Source organism: Sorex fumeus, unplaced genomic scaffold (assembly GCF_029834395.1).
Source record: "Sorex fumeus unplaced genomic scaffold, SorFum_2.1 ptg000034l, whole genome shotgun sequence".
In the NCBI taxonomy this organism is placed as follows: Eukaryota; Metazoa; Chordata; class Mammalia; order Eulipotyphla; family Soricidae; genus Sorex; species Sorex fumeus.
The window spans coordinates 4325635-4351412 of NW_026606091.1; the positions used below are offsets into that span (position 1 = coordinate 4325635).

Here is a 25778-nt window from a genome sequence, read left to right on the forward strand (position 1 = left end):
CATACTTCAACCACACTTTTCTAGCTCACTGCTAAGTTAGAAACATGGATGTAATTATAGTTGTTGGCTTTTGACTCTGTCTATAAACCATGCAGAGATAAACTGCTATTAGTGAACATACCAACTCCATATAATTGTGTTTTGACATTAAAGGTAAAAACAGTGAGAAGGAAAGCTAACCACAGCAATTACAAACAGCATGCTCAAGGGCGCATCAGGTCACTTATGACCTTGACTAAAATGTTGCAATCCCTTAGCTGCACTTTCACATGTTCAGAGCACACACGTACACACACATATGCAGGTGTGCAAACCCCCACCTGTCTCTTTTAGGGAAATGAGTTTAGCGAACCTATGAAATACTAAATTATCTATCTATAAATACTTCAAGAAGTATGAAAGATAAACTATGTATGTCAAATACTGTCCTTTTTTAAAAAAAACCCTTATACTTTTTAAAGACAAAGATAAATTTTAGAGGAAAACACATTTTCTGATAAGTGTTTAATCTAAAAATATTCTCTTTTGTATCCATATCTACACAGGAGAAAAGAAGTGAGGAAATTGGATTCAATTCCAAAATTTCTGCCACTTTGTAAGTTGGGTTTATGTTAAATTATTTGGAGTGTTGTATATAAATACTTAAATAATCTACTTACAGATTTCTGTAATAATTATTCAACTATCGTAGAAAGCTATTAATTCATTATTTTCTGTCTATCTATCAATCATTTCTTCCCCTACCAAGGTAAAGGTAAAGGCCCTCCCGTTGATCGTCGATTTGCTCGAGCGGGCCCAGTAACATCTCCATTGGAGACTTTGTTGTTACTGTGTCTGGCATATCGAATACTCTCGGTAGCTTGCCGGGCTCTCCGAGAGGGGCGGAGGAATCGAACTCAGGTCGGCCATGTTGGCCGCTTGTAAGGCGAACGCCCTACCTCTGTGCTATCGCTCCAGCCCAAATGGTGGCAAATACCATCAAGAGTCAATAAGAATTATTTAAGCATAATACTCTGGAATAAAATTCATTGCAGTTTTCTACAGCTTTTTTTCTAAAATTAAAAATTATCTGTACAACAGGCAACAATATAAAAAGTAAAAAAGCACAATGTTATATGTGGTAGCCCATTTTGCAGGAGTCCAGAGAGGAATATTTTTTGAAATGAGGTTATTCATAGAAATGGAGATATATAAACATTATCTTTAAACATTATCTTTAGATTGCATTAAGGGCATTAAAATACTCATTAACCTTTTGTTTGTTTGGGGGCTCATTCCTGGTGGTGATCTGTGTTACACTTGGCTCTGCATTCAGGGATCACTCTTGCAGAGATCAGAGGGCCATATGGGTGCCAGGGATTGAATCCAGTTGGACACCTGTAAGAGAAGAGCCCTGCCCACTGTACTATCTCTCTGGTGTCTACTTACATATTTCTTAAAAGTAGCACTATAGCACTGTCCTCCCACTGTTCATCGATTTGCTCGAGCGGGCACCAGTAACGTCTTCATTATGAAACGTGTCGTTACTGTTTTTGGCATATCAAATACACCACAGGGAGCTAGCCAGGCTCTGTTGTGCAGGTGGGATACTCTCGGCAGCTTGCCAGGTTCTCCAAGAGGGATGGAGGAATGGAACCTGGGTTGGCCGCATGCAAGGCAAATGCCCTATCCACTGTGCTATCACTCCAGCCCCTGCTATCGCACACACCATTTTTTTCTCCGTGTACTTTCATTATTTGATGTTTTTAATAAATTGATTAGGAAAGTAAGTTTATTTGTTTTTTTCACAGATCAGAAAGCAAGATCCTGAAGGGAGTTGAACTGCCCAAAAAGACAGAACTAGTAAGAAATGAGCCAGACTTCAGTGCCAATACAAGACTCCAGAGCCTAAATATCCAGGTTCAAATCCCAGGCCAATCCCTTACCCACCAGTAAGTATATTTCTAACACAATTATGATACTGCTGATGATAGTGAATGACTTCTCCATCAGGCAGCTGGGAGGATTCAATGGTATATGCTACCTAAAGCTCTGTTTAAGGTAACGCCTGACATCTAACGCCTGAAGTGGTTAATAAATTCTAGCTATTAGGGTCATTGTTACTGCTACAGTCATCTTAGAACTGACAGGACAATTTCGACATGATTAAATATTAAACTGATAAGCACATAACTATCAATTCCAGAGGTTAATAAGGTTTGGCAACATTCTAAAAGAAAAATAACTGATAGAACCTAGACATAATACAGGGAATAGATTCCAGCACCACCTGGTCACCCACAAAGAGTATACCATCAGGTGCAGTCCTGGAGACTTCCTGCACTGCTGGGGTGGTCCAGGTATCCCCAGGGCTTGGGTCCACCAACCAGTTTCTCATCCACAAGCCCCTGCATTGAAGCATTGGCCCCATTTGCCAAGAATTACAGGACCTCCTAACTACCACTTGAGACCCTAGACACACACACACACACACACACACACACACACACACACACAAAACACACACAACTGACATAACTAAATACCACTGTAACTCGTGATTGCGGGGATCTTAGGAAAGGTGTGAATTGGTGTCCTTCCTAAGGTTGTTCTAACTAAATACGTGCATATTTATGTCATCCCAACGCTCACTGAACACAGGTTTAAGGAATTTAGATTAAACTGAAGGAAAACCTATGCAAATTAAAACTGTGGTAAAATAGCAACAGTGTACTAGTGTCTGTATCCATTTCATCTTAGGGATCAAAGTTCCCCTCTTTTAATTACCACATTCCAGCTTGGACAAAATAGTTTTTGTGTAACTAACTGGCAAGTCTAACATCTTGAATGAAAGTTCACAGTTAAGGGCTTAAACATAATGTCTTTGAGACAATGGACTCCTCATTCAGACCAAGAGCGGTCAGACCCAAAGTGGTCAGAGCCACATGCACTCACGATCATTCAGTACAGGCCTTCACTAACTCTCTATATAAAACATCTCTGAAAGGGGTTGGAAAGAAAAGAAAAAATATCTATACTTGGGTTAGGAGACAAATCTATAAAGTCATGTTTAATATTTTTCTAGGGCCTAGAAACAACAGAAAAAAATATCCTGTCATTTGCCACTTGGGGACCAAACAGTGGTATCTGTGAGTCAAACCAATGATCCAGACAGGTAGAAAGAAGGAATATTTGAAGTAGGGGGGAAAAAAAATCTCATGTAATTATTTCCCCCTCTAGGTAGACCACAGGGATTGGTATCAGCTCTTTAACTCTGTTTCACAGGAATATATTATTTTTACATGCAAATTGTATCCCTTGAAAATAAAAAAAATACCTTTTAAAAAAAAGAAGAAAAAAATGTTTTACATTAATAAGACTGAGAAACAGTCATTTAAATGTAGAGGTAATAGTAGTAAAATTAAGAGCTATCGTAAAGAAAAAAGACAGTCAGAGGTTCAAAGCTTAGCTATCACTTAATAGCGGTCTTCCCAAAGCGTCACTCAATATATTTAACCTAAATTTCTTCATGTAGTAAATGATAATAATAACCTAGAATTTCTAGAGTAATGATTACATTGAGTAATTCAGGTGCCACAGGACACATTCTTAACCTGTTATAGTTACTTGCATTATTACTACTATTACTACCAATTGTTATTACCATAATAATAAGTCAGTAAGACGGATATCTGATTTTTAAGAGAGAAAAATAGAGTCATTTCTATTCCTTCCATCACATTCCTTTTCTCACTAAGATTCCCTGTCTAATCTAAGAAGGCTTTGAATGTACTGAATCAGTATATAAATGAAATTTACAGAAATATGGGGTGGAGGAGTTTCTATCTGACAAATCCTAGGATGTTTAATAAATCTTAAAACTTCTTTTTTTACCCTTCCCCCCAATCTGAAAGTTTCTGATTTTTAGTAATCCACAAATTAAGCAATCAAAAGTCATAACTAGTTTTTCTCTAGATAATTTCAACAGACATCATTACGGAAATAAAAATGGATCTCTTTTGTTCACATATGTATTTTCTTTAGAAAACTGTGTCAGAAAGAACCCAGATTCTCTTAGGTTAAGCAGATGTCAAATATCCTAAGAAGAATATACCAACTTTTCCAGCAAATAAGAATATAAAGAAAAAGATACATTCTAAGACCGGAAAGGAAACCCCTTAATTTAGCATGGTGCGACATGGATAGGGAGGGGTTTTATCCTAAATCAATCATACAGACCATAATGTCTATTCTTGAAGAGTTGGATTACTATGTATAGCTCTTGACTAGCTTAATCCTCTCTTTAAGGCTGTTTTATTTTCTCTATGTATCCTTTGTGGTCTACACAATAAACACATCCAATTTCAGGGTCTCGTACAAAAGCACAATCAAATAGGAAAAAGCAACAAATGACAAAGACTGCTTAGTTTAGTAGAAAAGTAGTTTGGAAATCACAACTTGACTTATATATCAGAATCAATAAATCAAAGTTGAAAGAAACAACACATAAACCAAAGATGAAATAAATGATATTACCAACTTTTAAATTTTAGTTCAATTGGGGCTAAGGAATGAAATCAGGGACTCATACATGCAATAACTTTTTTTAAATATGCTTCAATACTCTATAACTTTTTCTTTTGCTCTTCTACTCTAATATGAATAGAATAATTTCTCCATATAAAATCAGAATGAAGAAATAGTTTATATGGGTGCAAATTTGGGCTGTGTAAATTAATTAGCTTGACCAATAAGTTCTCATTTGTAAAAGACAATAAAATATCTACCTCATGTGTTTTTTGAGGATTAAACAATTCACTCACACACACAAACTCTTAAAACAAGGCAATAGTAAATATTAAGTAAATGTCTGCTGAACAACTCTACACTAAAAAGCAATGTGAAAGATCATCAGAGCCTAGAAAATCCAACCCACCTTTATTCAAATCTTCTACTGGGCACTGGGTCACTATGCAAGTCCTTTTCCAAGTCATTAACTCATTTAGCTCTCACAAAAAGCTTTTAGTATTGGTATTATCTCCATTTTACAGAGAAAAATATTGAGCCACAGGGATTTTAAAACACTTGCTGAGAGAAATACAGCTAAAAATTATAAAAACAAGGCTTCAGACAGCTTTCTTGGTTCCAACTTTATGACAGTATTTTCATGGCTCTTTGCAGCAAATTCCAAATCCTCTGCTCCTAATCACTTCTTCCAGGGATGGTCACTAATCAGTCTGACATGTTAATTGCAAAACCTACAACAGATATGCTGACATTGAAGGAGGTGCGGAAATGATTGGGTGAAACCCACTGCCACATTCTATACTTTTGTTTGTTTCATTCATTCCAATCATCATCACGGAAGTTAAAACATACTCACTATTCTTCCAAGCTTCACTACAGTTCTTGATTTTCTCACTGTTGTGTGGTGCTAATGCCTTTCAGAGCCCATGCAATGGCTCTAGCTAGGAACAAGGCCAGAGTTCAGAATGCCATCCTGACATGTTTCCAATTTCCTGCAAGAAAAGCTACACGCTACAAGATGTCATATGGTATCATAGAGAGTGTTATCAACCACTTGCACCCTGAACAACATATTTTGTGATACAGATAAAAGATTACACTTGTTCCTCAGAGTAATTCATTCTCATGTCTGAGAACTGTCACATTTTCATATATTATTTCCTCCAAATGATGTTTATATAAACCACCCTTATTCTACACAAGGTTGCTAATGACAATTCTTTTTAATAAAGGAAAATCAACATGATCTGCAAGATAGCTTAACAAGATAGAGTGCATGCTTTGAATGCAGAAGCCCAGGGCTTGATCCCCAGTACAACATGATTCCCTGGGCATTAAACTAGGGATAACCCAGAAGCCAAAAATTGGAGGAAGAAAAACAAAAGCATTGACTAACTCTTCTAAAATCACCTTTGCCTACACAAAGTACATAAGTACATCCTCTTTATATTTTCATTTGGGTGCCTGTCACATTGCCTGATACATAGTAGGTATTCAAGAATATTTGTAGACTGTCCATGCATATTGTTTGTAGACAGAATGGTTTTAAAATTCCACCATAAAATGACAACCTAAGACACATGCTGTTCTAGATTTCAGTGCTCAAAATCTTGCACCATCAGCACATTAAAATCAACAAACATATAATTAACATCATACATCACCTTGTGGAGAATAAGGGGAAAGGAAGTATGAAGATATAAAGAAAACCTGATCCATGCCCTCTTAGGACTTATACTAATTCCTTTGTCTGAGGAGCAAGCATAGAATTAATTTCACATACTATTTCAAATTCTTCAGGAATTAAGCCCTGTGGCCTTTAAAGTTTAAGGAAGTTTAAAAACTATTTTAAAAGTGCCCTAAAGGATTTTTTTTTTTAATATATAAGAATTGCCTCAGTTTTCACATTCCCTCCAGCCTCCATCTAGGAGGAAACTACAACTCTTGAAGAGGTATTACTTGTAGAGAGAAAAATATATCTTAAAATTTTAATAAAGTTACATGTCATTTTGTTATTAAGTATGTCATTAGATCAAAAGATTGCTTTCAGTAACAAAATTAATTAGTTTGGGGTCAGAGATAGCTCAATAGGTTAAGTGTATGATTTTCATGAAGGAAGCCCATGTTTGATCTCTGGCATCACATGGTCCCTCAAACATTAATGGGAGTGATCCCAAGTACAGAGCCAGGAGTAGGCCCTGAGCACCACTAAGTATGACTCCCAAACCAAATATATATACCTAAGAGTATATGGTTTGCACCATATCAGATACTCTCCTAGACGATCAACAAGCCTTATCATACCAAATATTGATTTGGGGAGAATTGTTTGATTTTTTAAATAAAAATGTTATTAGTAATAAAAATACAAAATTAAATTTATCTAACTTTTCAAAATAAACTATTTTGCAGAATATTTTACTTCCCAGGATTTTTACCTGTCTGCCATATTATCTTCGCAATTCTAAAATAATTCAAAAACAAATAATCATTGACATATGAAAAATATTCATATTTCCATGCTTGATTACAAAGAAAAACAGTAAAACAACTAAAATAAAAATGTGACAAAGATTTTTAAACAATATTTATAGGATTACAAGCTCTAAATGAAGAGATAAGCTATACATATGTATGTATATTTAGATAACTGAAATTCAACATAACTATACAAACTAAAAAAAATGAGAGATTAATCATCAAGAAGCACTTAGCATTGAGTATTTTAGTATCTGACTTAAAGCTGCTCTTCATATTTTTCTTTCATTATAAAAATTTTGAAAGAATATAACATATTTGTCACCAAAAATACAACCCTTAATACAGTCTGCATCATAATCAAATAGGGGCATATTTTTGATGAGGTCGATTCTCAGTTATCTGTTTCTTTTTGTTTTGTTTTTGTTTCATAACCCCTGAGAAAACGCTGCTGAAGACTCACCTCCTCTCTGACCTTTCCATTCCAGTCCCACAGGGTCTCCTCCCAGAGCTCTGAAAATCTAACTAAATATAGTAGCTATCAAAACTGTTAGTTAGATGTATACTTGTTCCACTATCTTTGGCACTTCTCTCTCTCATCAACACTGCCAAAGACAATTATCTTCTTTTGATTTGTAAATTGTTGTAGCAAAATTCTCTATATTCTCACTATTTTTTCTTAATTCATAAAATATTTAGCGCATTCTGTACAAGTACCTACTAAATGAGTGCATCTGTCAACTATTTTATACATGTATCTCAAAATGATTTTTATTTCCCTTGAAAGATACATTTCAATGTATCTACTTCCATATACATATACTATTTGTGGAATCATATAAATCACTTACCAAATTAGAAACACTATACTATGTACATCTAAATAGTGCATACACACACTTAAGAAAAATGTAACTGAAATAATAAAGAATAGAACCAGAGAGATAGTACAGGTGGTAGGTCACTTGCCTTACATACTGCCAACCAGGATTCAGTCCTCAGCACCCCATGTGGTCTCCCCAGTCCTCCAGAAGTGATCCCTGAGCGCAGAGCCAGAACTAAGTACTGAGCACTGCCAAGTGTGGCTCAAACACCACCAGCAACAACAACAATAATAATAATAGGATAAAGATAATTGTCCAGTGACTATTAAAGGAAAGTTTCCAAGAACAACATCTGTTAGGGACTTAAAATACATAGTAAATGAAATGATTTATGTCACATTGCAGGGCAAAAAAAAAATAGTCAACATTATTCTACATAAAAAGTGTAAGATACTACATCAAACCTGATTTGTAAGAATTATAATGCAGTGCTATCAGCAAAACCAGGAGGGAAAAATGTTATATTATTCAAGTCCTGAAAGGTTTGGGATTTTAAAGTCTTAGTTCCCCCACAGAAATACCATTGCCTCCAGAATCCCTACTAGGCAACAGTTACGGGTATGTTCCCTTTTGTCTCCAATTATATTTAAGTCAGAAATTTCCTTGAAACCCAAATGAAAGGTCTTATGAAAAATGGATAATAGTAAAGTGCTCTGGATTCTAACAAGACATTTATAGAGGAATCCAGCTTTCCTTTTTGTTCCTAGGAAAACCTATGACCTTAAGTCACCTACGAATATTGAAAGGAGCCATTATGATCTGCTCTTTGAGATTCTAACCTATACACCTCTTAGGAACGCATGCTGACACATGACATAGGTAGTATAATATTTTAATTTTTTTTCCTATTACAATCGAAAAAATTCCATTTTTAGCATTGTACAATACTTCACCCACAAAAGTCACAAAGGGAGATAAAGAATTTTGAGAGATCAGTATAGATGAAGAGTAATCATTCACTGACCAAGGCATTTGAGACCTACGATGTGCAGGCCCCAGGTTGGTTGTTGATTTAAAGCCACGGCAATAACTGCAAACATCTTACTGGGTTGCTGTAATATAAAGGTGGGGCAGCACCTCACAAGCACTTTCTTATTTCAACCACACAAGTGCTAAATAAAAAAAGTTCCTACACCAGAGCTCAGGTAACCAAATCTTAGAAAATATAATTAATCAAATAGTAAACAGTGAAACAGCAGAGCTGATTCCAGAACATGCTTTATTATTAATATGTGTACATACTTAACATACTAATATGTATACATACTTATTTCAATTATTCTGAAAACTTTCAACTACATAGGAGGTGGGATGATATTTCTAAAAAGTAAGCAAATACAATTAGAAATACAAAAGAAAAACTGTCAGTAAAAAGTAGATTTTCCATTTAGAAAAATTTCTCTTGCCTAATTTTATAGTAATCTAAACTTGACCCATTTGTTCTACAACCAATTTAAATAACTTATAGATATGTGTATATATTCATTCAACATACACATATTTCAGATTTTATAGTGTACTCCATAATATTTCCACTGATTTTCTCATCACACACTTAAAATGATTACCCATCCTTATTCATCTATATTTTTCTTCTACAATTATGTTTTTAAATATGCTTTCAAGCTTTCCCTATACTGTTCATGTTTGATCCCTAGTACTACATATGGTTCGCCTGAACCCTCCAGGAATGATCCCTGAACACAGAAGAAGGAGTACAGCCGGATGTGGCTCAAAAACAGATAACCACACACATGCATAAAAATTAGCTACTAGAAGCAGAGAAAACTGTTTCAATACTTAGAAAATCTACTTTATTTTACTAATCTCTGCTATATTCAGAATACTCTGATGCCTATAGCATTTTATAGGACACTCATGAAATATAGATTATAGATAAATCTCTCTTGAATTCTTACCGTAGCAAGAAAATTTATTAAGCTTCCTATTAAAATCGAAATTCCCTTGCAAAATTAATATATCTTCTTTTTTAAAAATTCTTAGAGCCATTTCTAAAATAAAAATAGGGTTTAAAGTTAAGCAGAGAGATAAACATGAGACAAAGAAAAATCGGCATAATAATTATCAAGTTCATCTGAAAACTGTAGAATCCAGGAAGACAAACTTAACTCACATCATGACTAGCTCTCACCTCTTCTTCCAATATATGACTTTCCCCAAAAAGTATTATTATAACCAAACATGACTTGTAATGTTCCTGAAATCTGATTGTACATTTTAATGGATCCTTTTTCTGTTTCCCAATCACTATCAATTACATGACATCAGTCAACCATTAGTTAAATAATGTGTCTTCCATCCACTGAAACAGGGAAGGGCAGTTATTCTCATGAAGAGCATGGTTGTATACTTGATTAGAATATGTTCTGTAAAAGGGTATTAAGAAATAACTAGACTCTTGAATAAATTAATTTCAATAAATTACAAATGAGACGTTTAAACATGATTTTTCCCTATGTTCCTTTTAAAAATGCTACTATGTTCACAAAATAACACTTTTCATTACTTATGCACATTTATTCTCATGTGGCAGTAAAACTAACACAAACAAAGTGGCTTTGGGCCTCTCAGACTCAGTATCCACAGCTGTAAAGTGAGAAAGTCCCTAGGGATTCTCCGAACTCTAAAATTTTTAGTTAAAGACCTCCTTCTTTAAAACGCAAGCTTTTTATCTAGATTGTACCAAGATTTGTCTATTGAACTGTGAATTGCGCAACCTGAGAGTGTTGCTCAAGAATCAAGTTCTATATTTTCTATTTCTCTTGGATAAGTAAAATATATTAAAATCCGAATTTTAACAAGAATGCGCTAAACTTCATTAAATATTGCTTGAAATGAAGGCAACCCTTCCTCTGCCAGGCAACCTGAATCCAAATTTCTAAGGTTCAAGAACTGAGAAGGATAATAAAAATTTGCAAGCCAATTCGATCCTTTGACAAATTAGGAGACAGAGTCCCTGAGAAGTCTGAAGTCTCCTGCGCACTTGCAAAGCAACAGGGCTAAATTTTCTTCAGTCCAAATATTGTTTCAATCACTATGTGACACAGAATGAAACTCAACTTCAGTAAACAAAGGAAAAGAAGGTAATTCTATTACCAGGCCACTAAATAATTTAGAGCCTAGTTTTTCTCTTTTTAATGCAAAGACCTTATGTTCAGAAACTTACAGTTCAAAGTATACTCATTAAGCAAAACCATGTGTCCATAGGCAGCTATGTCTTCTCCCATATACATCTTAAGAAAAGAGCAAACAAAAAAAATTTATCATCAGCCCCTAGAAAACAAAAACTGAAATTAAAAGAAAGAATGGAGTAAATCTAAATTGTATATTTTCATTCCTTCTAAAAGGATTAAATAACAGAATTCTAAATGGTTTGTTTGTACTTTCCATGCAATATGTAGATTAACCATGAAATTCTGTTTGGGACACTTTGACATCTGTTTTCAGTGCATTACAATGAAATCTGGGGACTTGATACATACATTTGCTGTAATAAAACTGTCACTAATCAGTGTTTTCCAAAATATTGCCCATAACTATTACTATTCAGTAGTCTCATTTGCATGATCTAATATTGTTGCTACATCATGTTTTTCCCCGACAATGTGTTCGCTAGTCCCAGGCACATGGTCTAAAATGGCTGCACAACACTCAATAATTTGAGTATTTCCATAGTACTCTGTACATACACATGCAATCTGTCCTAGAATTGAACTATTACTGCATCCTTCAATACAGATTTTCCCTGTAAGTGGAACAACTAAAGCTGAATTCACATCTCCATGTGAGGAAAACTCAACAATGAGAAGAGAGTCCACATTGAAGAGGAAATTATGCCTCATGGGACTTGCACATCAGAAGATGTAAACATGATCCTAACTCAGAAGTCCTGCCACAAGTCTGCAACAGCACTGTTTGACAGTGAATGCAGTCTGTCATTAACTTCAACTATTTCTATAAAACCAGATTTATCCAGATCTTAAAATTAAATCTTCATTTTTCTCTAGGATTAATAAATACTGTATGATGGTAGTTACCAAGAAACCCCTACTCACGGAGTGTCAACACACCTCCTGAATACCAGGAAAACAAATGTTTCCATTTCATATTGTGTGTATGTCTTTTATACGCACATGGTATCATTCTGAGAGTCCAAACATATTACTCACAAAATTTTTATAAAACGCTTACTAAAAACAATTTGTCTACCTATGCCTATAAAGTGAATTCCATATTTTATCAATACTTTGTATTATGCTCATATTACATAACAGTCCAATATAATTTCATTTTGTTCTCCAATGAACTCATCTTAAACCTGAAGTACATTTCTCTATACACATGTTTTATATTATACAAATGGTGGACACAAAAAAACAGATTAATTGCAGTCCCTAATGCTGTGTTTGTCAGTACTAAGAAATCATTCCAAATGTTCCAAGAGGGATTAATGTAGTATAACAAGTCTATTTAATTATTGTAAGACCAGTGATCCTCATATTACTATAAGCAGCTTTCCCCTTATTTGGAGACTGCAAATAGAACAGATATGATTATATGATAACCATAAGTCTTATGCAAAATATTAATTCTCTACCATCAGGAAATTTTTTCAAAATATGTTACAATCTCCAGGAAGCTATGACAGGAAGACAATATCTAAGAACAATGCATTTATTTCCCTTTTAGGTCAACATCAGCTTTAAATCAAAATGGCAATCAGCTTTTTAAATGTTTTAGAAAGATAAAATACCAAATTATTTTGTTATACACAGCAATCCATAACACATACTAAAACTCTTTGGATGTGACGGAACAAATACTTCCAGTGCCAGAGCACATGCCTAACATGTGTGAGGCCCTGGATTTGAATCCTGATGCTACATGGTCCCTAATACCTGTAAGTAGTACTGGTGACCAGAGAGCACAGCCAGGCCAATCACACACCTTGCAGTCAGCAAAAAAAAGCTAGGCAAAGCCAGTAAGTGACTCCAGGCCCCCAATCACTAATCAGGGTGGTCCCTATCTCAAAACATTTTTTTTTCTTTTTGGGTCACACCCGGCGATGCTCAGGGATTACTCCTGGCTCATGCACTTAGGAATTACTCCTGGCGGTGCTCGGGGTACCATATGGGATGCTGGGAATCGAACCTGGATCGGCCATGTTGGCTGCTTGCAAGGCAAATGCCCTACCCGCTGTGCTATCGCTCCAACCCCCTAAAAACAATTTTTGATGCACTTCAATTCATGTGCAAAAATGTTCTGTATTCCATGAACAGAACAGCAACTAAGCAACTAAATGGCAACTGAACAGTAGCTAAAGAAAAGCAACTAAAGTTCTCAAAAAGAAAAAAGACAGAAATTACTAAAAAATTACGTGCCAGAATCTAAACAAGCTAATCAATGTTCTGATTCTGCTTTCCGCACACCCTAGTTACCCTTTAACTAATGAACAAACAATGACATAACTTTTCCTATTAACTCCTGCCTAGAAACATTAGTTATTATTATAAAATGCTCCTTTGGAGAAAATGATGCTTTCCAGCACTACATCTATGTGACATGTACTCCACTGTATTTTCCTTGTAGGGACAGTGAATATGGGTTAATCTGTCCACTTTCCAAACCTGCTGTACAAAGTAAAAAGGATAACCCACTGGTCATGGAGAACAGTAGCAGAACTAATTAATCCCCCAAGGACCTAGTCCACAAACGTGGCTTCATAACTGTACACATTCAACCAATTGGAGCTACTAAAGTCAAACATTGATCCCATATCTTGTTTGGAAAGAAAGAAACGTTTTAACCAAGTCCCATTTGGCTTCCTCCTGTTCTTAGTAAAATCAAAATCACTTTAGTAAATATTAACTCTTTTCCTCTAGATATTAATTTTCTTAACACTGTATAAAAATGGGAAAGACTGACTAAAGAAGAGTTAAACAGTCAGAACAAACTAACCAAAGCAATTCATGTAACTAATTAAACATTTTTAGGTTCTAACCCAACTCAGGGTCATTTTCAGACTTAAAAAAAGTATAAAATCCAGCAGCTTGTTCCTCTTCAAGAACAATCCAGTCTAGCCACACCATCATTTTTATCCAACCAAATCCAAAACATAAGTGGAGTTCCCCCAAATGTTGGTAACTGAACATTTTCCCCCTGGTAAATAAAAGACTTATGCTTGTACTTGACTATAATGAATTACAAGTACTTGTGAGAACACTGTTCATTCAACACCAGTGAAGAGTTATTCAGAGTCACTAATAAAGTTTTGCCCCTGTGACTCCCCCAAAAATCTTTTACCCCTTCCTTTAAAATTAATTCTCTAGGGGCTGGAGAGATAGCACAGAGGGTAGGGCGTTTGCCTTGCACGCGGCCAACCCAGGTATATGGTCCCCTGAGCACTGCCAGGAGTGACTCCTGAGTGCAGAGCCAGGAGTAACCCCTGTGCATCACCAGGTGTGACCCAGAAAGAAAAAAAATTAATTCTCTAAATTTAAAAAGCTGCTAAGACTTTATAATTTTTCTGGTCATAAGTGGGTTTTGTTGTTAATTGTTTGTTTGGGATCATACACATTGGTTCTCAGGACTTACTCCTGAATTTGTGCTCAGGCATCACTCATAGTGTGTGATGCTGGGGGTATCTTATGCGGTGCCAGATACTAAACCAGGTCTGCTGTGGAATGCAATCCAAGTTCCTTACCTACTGTACTAAAGAGCTTTAAAGCTATGAAAAAATAATAATAACTTTATATGCCTACCTTCACATTTTTTCCCTGGTATGCTCACACATGACTGTGATCAAGACTTTATTTTCTCTTTGGAATATCTTATCACCTGAGACATATCTAAACGAACTGATGACCTTTTGTTTCAACCCTCCCGCACTCCCCCTCACAGTTGCTCCTTCCAGAAACTGCAGTTCTCTGAAACTCTAAACTTTTTCCCTTACCTTAACTCCTTTTCACCTGAGAAATGCAATACAGATAAGCTCTATTAGAAACACCTTGGATTCATTATGTATTTGATTTTGAATTAATTTGTGCTCATTGGGAATTTATAAATCTTTAACTGTTGCCAACTTTTTCATAACCCTCACATTCATTTATGTGAACCACCCCCCCCATTGCAACCCACAGTTTAAAAAACGAAGGTCTAGAGTCCCTTCAATTACACTAACACTGTCAAGTATTAACATCATTGCTTTACTTACAGAAATTATTTCATTTTGATACTTAAATAGCCTTATGAAGAAGGATTATTTTAAACACCATTCTATAAAAGAGAAAATCAAAACACATGGAACATAATTGAGTTGACCAAGGTCACACAGCTGACATAAGTCTAGAATTCAAGACGTCGGATTCAAACATATTTTCTATGTTCTACAAAAACAAAAAATGGCAAGCAGGAAGGGTATTTGTCAATACCAAAAGCAAACCAAAATTCAGAGGTCTAAATTTTTTTTTGTTTTTATTTTTGGTTCACACCCAGCAGTATTCAGGGCTTGCTCCTGGCTTTGTGCTCAGGAATCATTCCTGGCAGGGCATGGGGGACCAAATATGGTGCTAGAGCTTGAACCCGTGTTGGCCATGTGCAAGGCAAGTGCCCTGTCCCTAGGAATCTCTCCAGTCCCTAAGAATTATTTTTTTTGGTGGGGGTCAAGGTGACTCCCAGCAGATCTGGGCCAACAGAGTAGGATGTTTCAGGGCTCAGTGCGCTGACACAATACTAAGACCCATTAGTGCTGGGGGCCACTCTGGTGGTGCCTAGAGGTCTCCAGCCTCCAGGGCCACCCTTGGCACTACTGAGTAGGGCCTGTGGTACCAGTCTGGATCTTGGGTCTCTCAAATGCAAAGCATGTGCTCCAGCCCTTTGAGCTATCTCCCAGCCCTGCCAGAATATTTCAAATTGCACTCTTCAACTCATGAATAAATCATCCTCTTAGACAAAGTCTTAAAGACCATTTCTATCCCGTTTCAATATCTCTCTTGCTATTTCACCCCCCTTTTCCTCTCTCTCCTCTCTGTCTCTCTCTGTCTCTCTGTCTCTCTCTCTCTCTCTCTCTCTCTCTCTCTCTCTCTCTCTCTCTCTCTCACACACACACACACACTATACCATTACCATAAACTTAACCAACTTACCTAAAAAGCTGAGATCTGGGCCAGAAATTAGTATCCAGTTCTAATCCTAATTGCCTTGCATGTGGCCAACTTCACACCACCTGGGAGTTCTCACCAGCACCATCTGACCCCAGAGCACAGAGCTGGGAGTAGTCACAGAGAACCACCAGGTGTAGCCCAAACCACTACCCCTACCTGCTAAAAAGAACTTAACCCATTTCCCATTTGAAATTCTTTCAATGGAGGAAACTTCATCAACTTCCACAAGAAGTTAGCTCTTTTTTCCTAATGCTTAGGCGCTGGTTGCTGTTCTCATACCACAGTCCCTCTGCATCTGGCATGTTAGCCCACCACCCACATGCAAACTGGACTCAAACTTGGCACTGGACTATGGATCCCAATGAAGGAGCAGACAGAAGCCCAGGGAGCTGTTTTCAGATCTCTGCTGACTTTTATAGAAGAGAGAAAAACTAAGGCTACTTACTACAGATTCAGTGCATTTCATTCACAGTTCTTCCTCAGATCCGTAGGATGCTGGATTATCAACATGAATAACACTACAAAGCATTTAAATTCATTCATCTTGTAAACATTCCTGGGTAAAAATAGTTTAAAACAATAGCAACCAAAAGGAGTGGGGGGCGGGGAACCTTTCACCTGCCATTTCAGAGAGTTTTTAAAAGGGAACAGAAATTCCTGGTGTTTTTTTTGCCAAGGTTCTAAGTAGCTGGACCGCATTGACTCTCAGCTCTAAGTGTCTAAGTGTATCCGCACACATAAATAGTATGTGACATACAAGTAAGGAAATGCACAGTCTTACTTAAACTTTCTTTTTTTGCTTCTAATAATGTAAAAATAACATATAACAGCTTGGATTTTAAACATTTAATCTGGCAAATATAGAAAAAATCATGAACTACAATGTCATATTTGGCAAGAAAAATTTGGTAGGATAAAAATATCTGTTTTAACATTTTCGAAGGCTTTTCCAATATTTTAAGAAGCAAGATTAGTTCACTGCTTCCAAAGAGAATGGAGATAAGAGTTGGTATTTTTGTATATGAGGACTTCATGAAGAATGGAGAAAACAATTTGTATAGTCATTAAAATAAATATTTAATTTCATATGCTGGTAAAAATCTTCACAGAAATTAAAAACTTCAAATTTACTAATGGTTCACTATGTCATGAAATCAAGCTATATAAGTCACAACGAATTGACTTCCCTTAAAACAATAATAAAGGCGATAGGAATGAATACATTAAGTTACAACATTGATTCCATTATTTCTTTAAAAACTGTTTTTCTCCTACACTTTTAATAAAACAACCTTTTCCAATATTGTAGAAAGATTTATAAGGTAGAGTTGAAAGTCAGTTGTTTTAGGAATTACACACTGGTAACTAAAAACATAACAAAACTTACCACTTTTGCCCTAAATAATGACAATAAAATATTTTTATTATCACAGCTGAAAATGTTGAAAAGCAATTATTAAGGAAACCATAAATATAAGAAGCTGCAAAGTCAACCGCAGAAGTGCAGGCAAACGGAAATTGTGATATGCATCATCATGAAACACGGAAACCGAACGTCTACACAGAAGGAATCCAAGTCCCTCCAAACACCAGAAGACTGCCCTCCCCACCTCCTGCCACAAGACTGCAAATCTGTCCCCATCACTGTCTACTAACAAAAGAAAGTCACTACTACAGCCAGACCATGTCAAACAGAAGATGTAGCTGCTGCAAAGCACTGCCTTGAATCCACTGGGGTGTAAAGTCGGGGCTGGAGCTTTTTGTCAGCTATTACCATAAAAGAGTAAGAGGAAACAGTGACATTACTACACAATGGAAAGGTCAAACAGCTCGCAGCCATTTCATGACCCAGACAAGTCAAGGTCAAGGGATTCAGGTAGCAACTTAGCCAGGGCATAAGTTACAGCACAAATGAATTGTTTTAACACATCAGCTTTGGTCAATTAAACCTAACAAGGCAAGTTGCATCACGTAGCAGGGTTCCTGACACCAAGGCCAGAAGCTGAGACCGACCTCATAAAACAAGGGCTTTTAACATAGCATAGCAAATTTAAGGTAATCCATCCAGAAACTGCAGATGTCAGAATAATAAAATACAAGTTATCCTAAGCAGGAACATTTTTCACACTTTAGAATTCACTAATCAAGGGGTAGAGATTTTATACCAACATACTTGTGTTATTAACATAGGCATAAACGTAATCCCCTCCTCCCATGAATTACAGAAGCGGCAATTCCAAGTAACTTTCTCAACATCTTGCTCATGATTAGATTTTTCTCTTAAAATCACCACACCCGCTCTTTACAGCAATACATTTCTCCATGCATGCTTTCAATTAGTTTTGAAATTTCAAATTATTTAAGAATTCGGCTTCATGTGGCATATAAAGAGAGAATGTCAATATTAGTGATGCTTCTTAAATACGTTTGTGTTCATTTGTGGAAGATATTTGTATTTTAAAATTCCATGGAATACTATTTATCACATCTTCTTTCTTGGGAAAACTAACTGAAGCTAAACAGAATTTTAAAATTGCATATACTTACAGGGGTTTTTTTTTCGATAATTTTTTGCACTTGTTTAAACAAATCCCATTTTCAACTGATTTCTGCTTCATCCATAACTGACTACATGCTCCGAACTGCATTAAATGGAATTCTGAAAATATACAACCTCCAGGCAACTCTCAGCTAGTAAAATTACTTCATCCATCACCCCATATTTTCAATTATATAGTCCTTATTCAGAGTCCTTTAATGTGTCTGCAATTCATCAACATTATCCTGTTTAAACTAGCATCATAAACAGAGAATACATGTATATAAGTGTTTTATTATAAACAATATATTTATTCACAAGGATACTTTGCATTCCCCTCTAAGTACACTGCTTCATGTAAATTTTGAGGATTTTGTTGTTATTATTGTTTGCGTATGTGTGGCCTTCAGTTCAGCCTCAAGGTCTTTCCACCTCATTGGCTAATTGGTAGCCATTTCTTCCAATTTTCCAAATAATATAACAACCAAAAAGCCCAACCATTTCAAGTCCCATTAGCCTCACATTCTGCAAGTTTCAGCCTAACACAAATTAATCCCGCAGACACACTCCTCACGACACAGTTTTCACAAGTTCTCTGCAGTTTGATGATTTATTCTCTATGCCAAATCCTAACAACTGGATTCAGTTAAATTAACCACATCACATAATAAGAGTTCAAGGACCCAAGAATGTACTTTAAAATGAGACAACATACCACGCTGCCATAAAAAAAAAGTGAGCAAGATTAAGAGGAAGCCCCCTCTCACTGTGTCTGGCACTGGGACAGCTGCTGGAATAACTCCCGTTCCTGAGCGCATAACCAGTGGTCCTTGAGATTTCTAAAATGATTCTTCCTCCAGAAGGATGGAGGAAGGAGTTGGAAAACTTTGTTTGGAACATTATGTTGGCTAATCATTTGCTCTGCCAGAGCATCTACCCTGAAAAGCTAGCTGCCTGAATGTCCCAAGTTCTACTTCCATCAGCTTCAAATTAGAAAATGCTCTTCTTTCACAATGAAAAGAAACTTCTACCAAAAGCAACTTTTCCAGCCAGAGATCACCCCTGCCTTTGCCTCTAATTTTCAGATATTTACACAGTCTCTGTCTTCATGAGCTTTGTCTATATTCTTCCCACTCTCAGCAAACCTTAAGCTTCAAACAAAGCAATAATTATTCCTCTGATTATAATGTCAGCTCAGTTATCGTGGAAACCACTGGGATGACAGAAATGAAAGCTCACTTATCTCAATTTTTAAGAATTCCAGAGAATTCTGATTCACCCTCCCAGTGGGTGACTCCCTCTTCAGGTGCTGAAATTCTAATTGGTCACAGAAAGGGCAAGAGTGGGGGGGGGGGGGGGAAGGTCATAAAACAGTTTTCTTAAGCCCAGTGATCTAGTTTCCAGTTCAACTGGGCATAATGAAAGTTTATGAGGAGGAAGACTGACTATCTTGGATTGTTGTTTCAAACTCAAGTGTCAACTTCAAAAGAAAAACAGCTAATGAAGAATTAAAACCTTGATTTCCTTTTGACAGTTTCCTCCCACATTCCAAATTTAGGAGTAAGTAAGTAAATAAAGAAGCCAAACCCATTTACATTATATCTCTGTGTAACTAGACTTCTTCTAGAGAGTATCAGAAAACAAATTTTAGAAGCACTAAAGCAGAGGCAACAAGAACAAGAGGTCTCCTCAATGGGTACTGCTGGACTATGTGTCTCCCAGTTCACACTCTATTAGGGAGTGGGGGGGTCACCCTTTGGGCAGCTTCAAAGATGCTGCAAGCCAAGTTCCTCTTGCTGCTGCAAAGCTCAGTTCCCCCAAATTACCACTGTTCCTAAATAATCAAGCACATTTCAGTTCTCTTACGTGTGGAGTTATTTTATCACATACATGCACTACATTTGCAAATCCAAATAATATAATCTAGAGAAATATTTTCATTACAGAGTCTGTAGTGTTGTTCCTATGGGGAAAGGTTGGGAGTGGGGGATTTTGTTCCCTCAGGAACAGGTCACTATATATTTGAAAGTAGTTAGTGATGGAGCAAACAAGTCCTGCTCCTTTCCCTTTGAAAAGTGATATCATATTAACAGCAATGCACGAGCTTAGTTTGCCATATCAGAACACAGATGCCAAGCTTTCCCAGCTGGCAACTGGGCCTCAGAGTTTAACTCTTGAATTGTCTGGCAAAGCTGTCTTATGGAGCACAGGGCAAACTTCTGGCCCCTTAGGACTGCATTTTCTTCTTATCAGTGAGAAAATTGCTAAGTATCTTATCTTACAATATGTGTTCCCACAAAGGTCTCATTAAGCCTAGGAGCAAGACACGCCAATAAGAGCCCTTCTTTATCTGGTGAATTGTGTGTGAGCCAGAATGCAAACAAATGTGCACTAGAGTTCATGAGTTCAGTCAAGGACAGGATGCTCCATGGGAAAACTTAACAGTGTTCCCCCTAAGTCAAACCTGCACATAGAGTGCTGCTCTTCTACACAACCTGTATGAAGTGGCTGCAGCTTCCATTAAAGAAACTTGGAAAACTTAGCTTTCACAATATTAGAAACACCTACAAAATGAAGCGAAACATATTAAAATATAATGTCAACTTGAAAATAGGTATCTACTTAAGCATTTCAGAAAGAAATGACCGTTACCTGAAAGGATTCTACAAGTGACTTTTTAGAGGAAAGGAGAAATAAGGAAAATAACCCTCAGTGCTTTCTTCCTTACTAATGATATGTGACAACCAGGAAGGATTCTATTTCAAAAACAGTAATAATGATTACAACTTCCCCTGCGAATGGTCCTTTTTCACCGCTTCAAAATATACTTTAATTATCATAACACCTAACCATAAAACAACAAAAGTTTCCATTCCACAATGGATCAGAATTTTAAGGGCTCATAAGGCTAAAGGAAACTGCTCTTGTGAAAGCCATGAGGTTCCTGGACTCCAAAACATGTTTAATGAGAGTGCAAAGTACAGTCCAACACTCATTCAGGCTGACTGAGTTAAAACTCTAATCCATTGAAGTCACGACAACAGTTACTATCTCTTAAGATCACTAAACTTTTTAGTGTGCTGTGACCTCTCTTGAAAACTATTCCCTGCCTCAGAGAAAGATGTTCCCCGCCCCCCAAACCCTTCCTTCCCCTGCCTTCCCACAGGACACAGAGCCTCAAGGCCTCCCATAGACCAGACTTCCTTCTGTGCTGCCCTTTGGGTAGAACTGCTAATCCTTCTTATTAATTAATGGGATAATGGTGGTTAACCTGAAAGCAATATTAATGCTAACTATCTAGGAAACTTGCACCAAAATGATTTTGGACTTTTGGGTTGTTTTTCTGTGTTGTGCAGGACTGTGTTCTGGAAACTGGCACAATTTGATGCAGAATTCAGAAATTCAGAAATATATGATTAATAAACAGCCTTTACCACACAGGTTGTCTCAGGAAGATTGTCTTTAACCAAAAAAAATTAATATGAACACACTTACACATCACTAGGAGGGGAAAAGTAAGATTTTTCCCAACATGCTACTATGAAATTTGGAAGTGGGGGAGCAGAAGGGGGCTAGAATTTGGGTTAGAAATGAGCAGTGATAAACCTGAAGGCAATAGTCCGTCATGATGACTGAATTCCTGCTCACTATTTTTCCTAGTCTTTCACGCCCTTCTCACCGCATGCAGAGAATCCAAGAGCACAGGGATGTCCCAGGAAGGTGTGTTGTGCAAAGCTTGCCTGGATTTTGTTTTGTTTTGTTTTGCTTTGCTTTGCTGAATGCAGTAACAAAGGCAATATGGGGAATAGGTACCACCTGCCCAAGAATTATTGGACATCTTTAATATCTTTGGGAAAATGGAGGCTACTTTAGAGCCATTTCTTCCTTTAATCTGTCACAGTCTTTTTTTGTTTAATCTTTTTTTTTTAAGGAAGGATTTTATATTAGCTAAGGTTTGCTGCAGCAAACAAGCAAGCAGCTTTCATTCAGGGATTGTCAAAAACTTTCCAGAGTGCCCACTGCAATGCGGATGCCAACCAACGAATCAAAGGCATTCAGCAACTAGACAAAGAGGGTCTGATGCCAACCTCGGTGCCACTGGCAACCATTATTGGCATCAAGCACAGTGTCTGCCTTTTTTTTCCCCCTCGCCTGGCACTTCACAAACAAAATGGCGGTTCTTGTAGCAACGAAACAGCCGAAGCGCAGCCCTCTGAATCAATAACATCAAATGATTTTTATGGATTTAAATGCAGTTGCTCCCACATGATGTGTATATTTAAGGTAAAGTGGGGGGTTCTGTGATTCTATAAATGTCTAGATCCAACATGACCCCTAGAAATGTAAAGAAATAGGAAAACGGACTAAATTGCGGTCAACCAGGCAATATTCATAGAAGAAGCTGAATAACAAAGGGATTTAGCTTTGAAGAAAATACTGCCTTACGGCCATCTGATGCGAAAGTCTAATGAACTATATATCAAAAATGATTGTAAAATGCCTAAATTTTTCGCAAACCCATTATCAGATGCGAATATAGCACTCTAGCTTGGGTCAAAGCCCTAGTAACTCTTTCCACGCTTCCAAAATGATGAGACTGCTGAGCATGAGAGAAAAAAAAGTAGAGGGTTGAACCAAAAGAGAAAGAGGGAAAAAGAAAAGCTTAGAAAGTTGGCCAACAATGGAACTTTATTATATGTTGGTCTTTATTTCATAGTCCAGAAGAAATGCAGTTTGTGATCTAGTGTAAATAACCAAGAGGACTATTGACATTTCTAGATCTGGAAATTGTCAATATATTGTAACATCACTCCACACTGCAATGCGGATGCCAACTAACAAATCACAGGCATCCTGAGCTAAACAAAGAGGGTCTGATGCCAATCCTGGTGCCAGTGGCAACCATCTTTGGCATTCTCTCTGTTCTTTCTCATGTTTTCCTCCCAGTCGTTTAGAAGTGGAAAGTGAGAGGGGAAAAAAGAGGGAAAGGTAATTGCCCATTCTCTTGCGAACAGTACATTTTTTCTTTGCTGGTTTTTCTTTTATTTTTTTTAATACTTCTTCACCTGATTTATAAAACAGACAAGTGGGTTTCCATGAACTTAGAGGAAAAATAAAAGGTCGTAATGGAAAATATGCATCCCTTTGACTGACTACAGACTTCTTTCATTAAAAAAATGCCTCCTTAATTGCACTACAAACTCGCATAATTAACCTATATTCACCACCAACAACAAAATATATGTGTCTAAATTTCTAAAAAGAAAAGCACAAAAGCATCCTGATGTGACTTTTTCAAAAAACCAACAGATGTTACCAAGAGATGAACTGGCAGGTAACAGAGGATACAAATCAGACTCATAGGGCAAAATAATGAGAGGTTCTTATGATACACACTGTCAAAGCAACAGCAAAATCAATGTTTTTTCTAAACAGTCTCCAGGAGTTGTATAAAACTTTATATTACCATGACCAATGGTGCAGAAGACATTTATGCATTTTTCTTTCTTCAACCTAGCTCCACAAATCCAAATGATATGTTATTGTCAGTTCATCAACCTGAGCACTTGGCTATCTGCCCTGGGAGTGAACTTACATACATACACACCTAAAAAAAACTAACCTCCAAGCTAGTTAAAATGTGCACTGCAGTGAGGTGGCTTCCCATCTCTCCTCTCTGCACTAAAAAGTTTCATGACCCACTTTTTAAAACTTTACTTCCAGACTTGACTTTCACTACATAGCTACAACCCGCTTACAATCAATCCAACACAACATATACAACCCACCTTAAAATGTCACCTCCTAGACAGCTGTCAATCAAATAAAGTGTCATGTATGAATGAGCTTTTATTTTAGAACACACAGGGAGAAAAAGTATTTTGCCTTAAACCATCACTACTGGAATTTTAACTTTTAAATGCATAAAACTAGTAAACGTAATGATTCATCTTTTTTAAGGAACTACTTCCAAATATATGTAGTCCAGCACCATTATTTTAAATCAAACAAAAAAATTTAAGTGACAGTTAAGCACACCTCTAAAACCACATCTAAAAAATATAAAGACAAAAAGCACATAGTAAAGTGCTATATTTCTGAATTAAAAGTGTACTTTTGGTTTCTTGACTGATAATGATGTTCATACCAAATTATTAAATCCTATGTTTATATAAAGATCATCAGATAACTGCCTGTCACCTGGCGATCTACAGGTCAGATTCCCAACTGCCAGGCCAAGTTAGGAAATGACCCACCATGTGTGGGAGATCAAACTTCAGTTCACTTTTGGCATGCTAGTTTTTGAAACATTTTACTGCTTGCTATGGACTATTACTAATATAAGGACATTTATATCCCAACATACATTTGAAAAAAAGAAATTCTCAGCTACTTAAATAGGTATGTTAATACAAAGAAAAAATAAATAATTCATAAATTCAAAAAGTAGCCAAAATATCACCTATTTTTAATCATGCAGGCAACATTTATACCACCTTCTTTATCAAATATTTTCTTAAATAGGTACGGTATGCGGGTTCTACATTCTTTTTGAGATTTATTTTAAACCAGTGTAACCAGTCCACTTCTGTTTTTGTTCTGTAATGTACTGTAAAGAGAGCTGCGTCTTTTTTCCACCATGGTAAGTTTCATGCATTTACATTTAAGTGAACTAATGAGACTAAATGTTCCCAAATCACTCCAGGAAATATCCTAACATAAATCATTTAAGCAAAAGCTATAATCCATTCAATTTATAGCAAATGTTACACAATCAAAAGTAGGTATCAATAGGACTATTTAAATTAAATAAATCTAGGTCCATTTAAGATATACTTTCTGGTAAGTTATATATTAAGTATTTTGTAATATGAAATGTGTATTCTCTTTTCAGTGTGATAGCCTGGATTTGTTCATCTACCTTGTTACTTAAAGGCTATGACAAAGCTTTGCACGGAGCGGTTTGACCATTCATAAATAAAGATTCATTTTTCAATTGGGGAAAAAAATGACTAGATGCAGAAAGTGTAGCCTAAGATAGAAAAGTGAAGTGTAATAAACTCTATGAGAAGATATTCTTAGAGAAAAAATATATATACCCATATACATACATAAACATAGGTTAAAGACATTGGAAAACACATCTCTTTGTGGTCTATCTTTAAACACCCATGCCTATCCAAATAG

General features: G+C 36.5%; 1 protein-coding gene across 4 annotated transcripts in view; it reads right to left on the reverse strand.

Annotated features, from left to right (window-relative positions):
• The window catches only part of NFIB (nuclear factor I B), a 250217-nt gene that overhangs the window by 217364 nt on the left and 7075 nt on the right, over nt 1-25778 (reverse strand). The gene's annotated exons all lie outside the window — the stretch shown is intronic.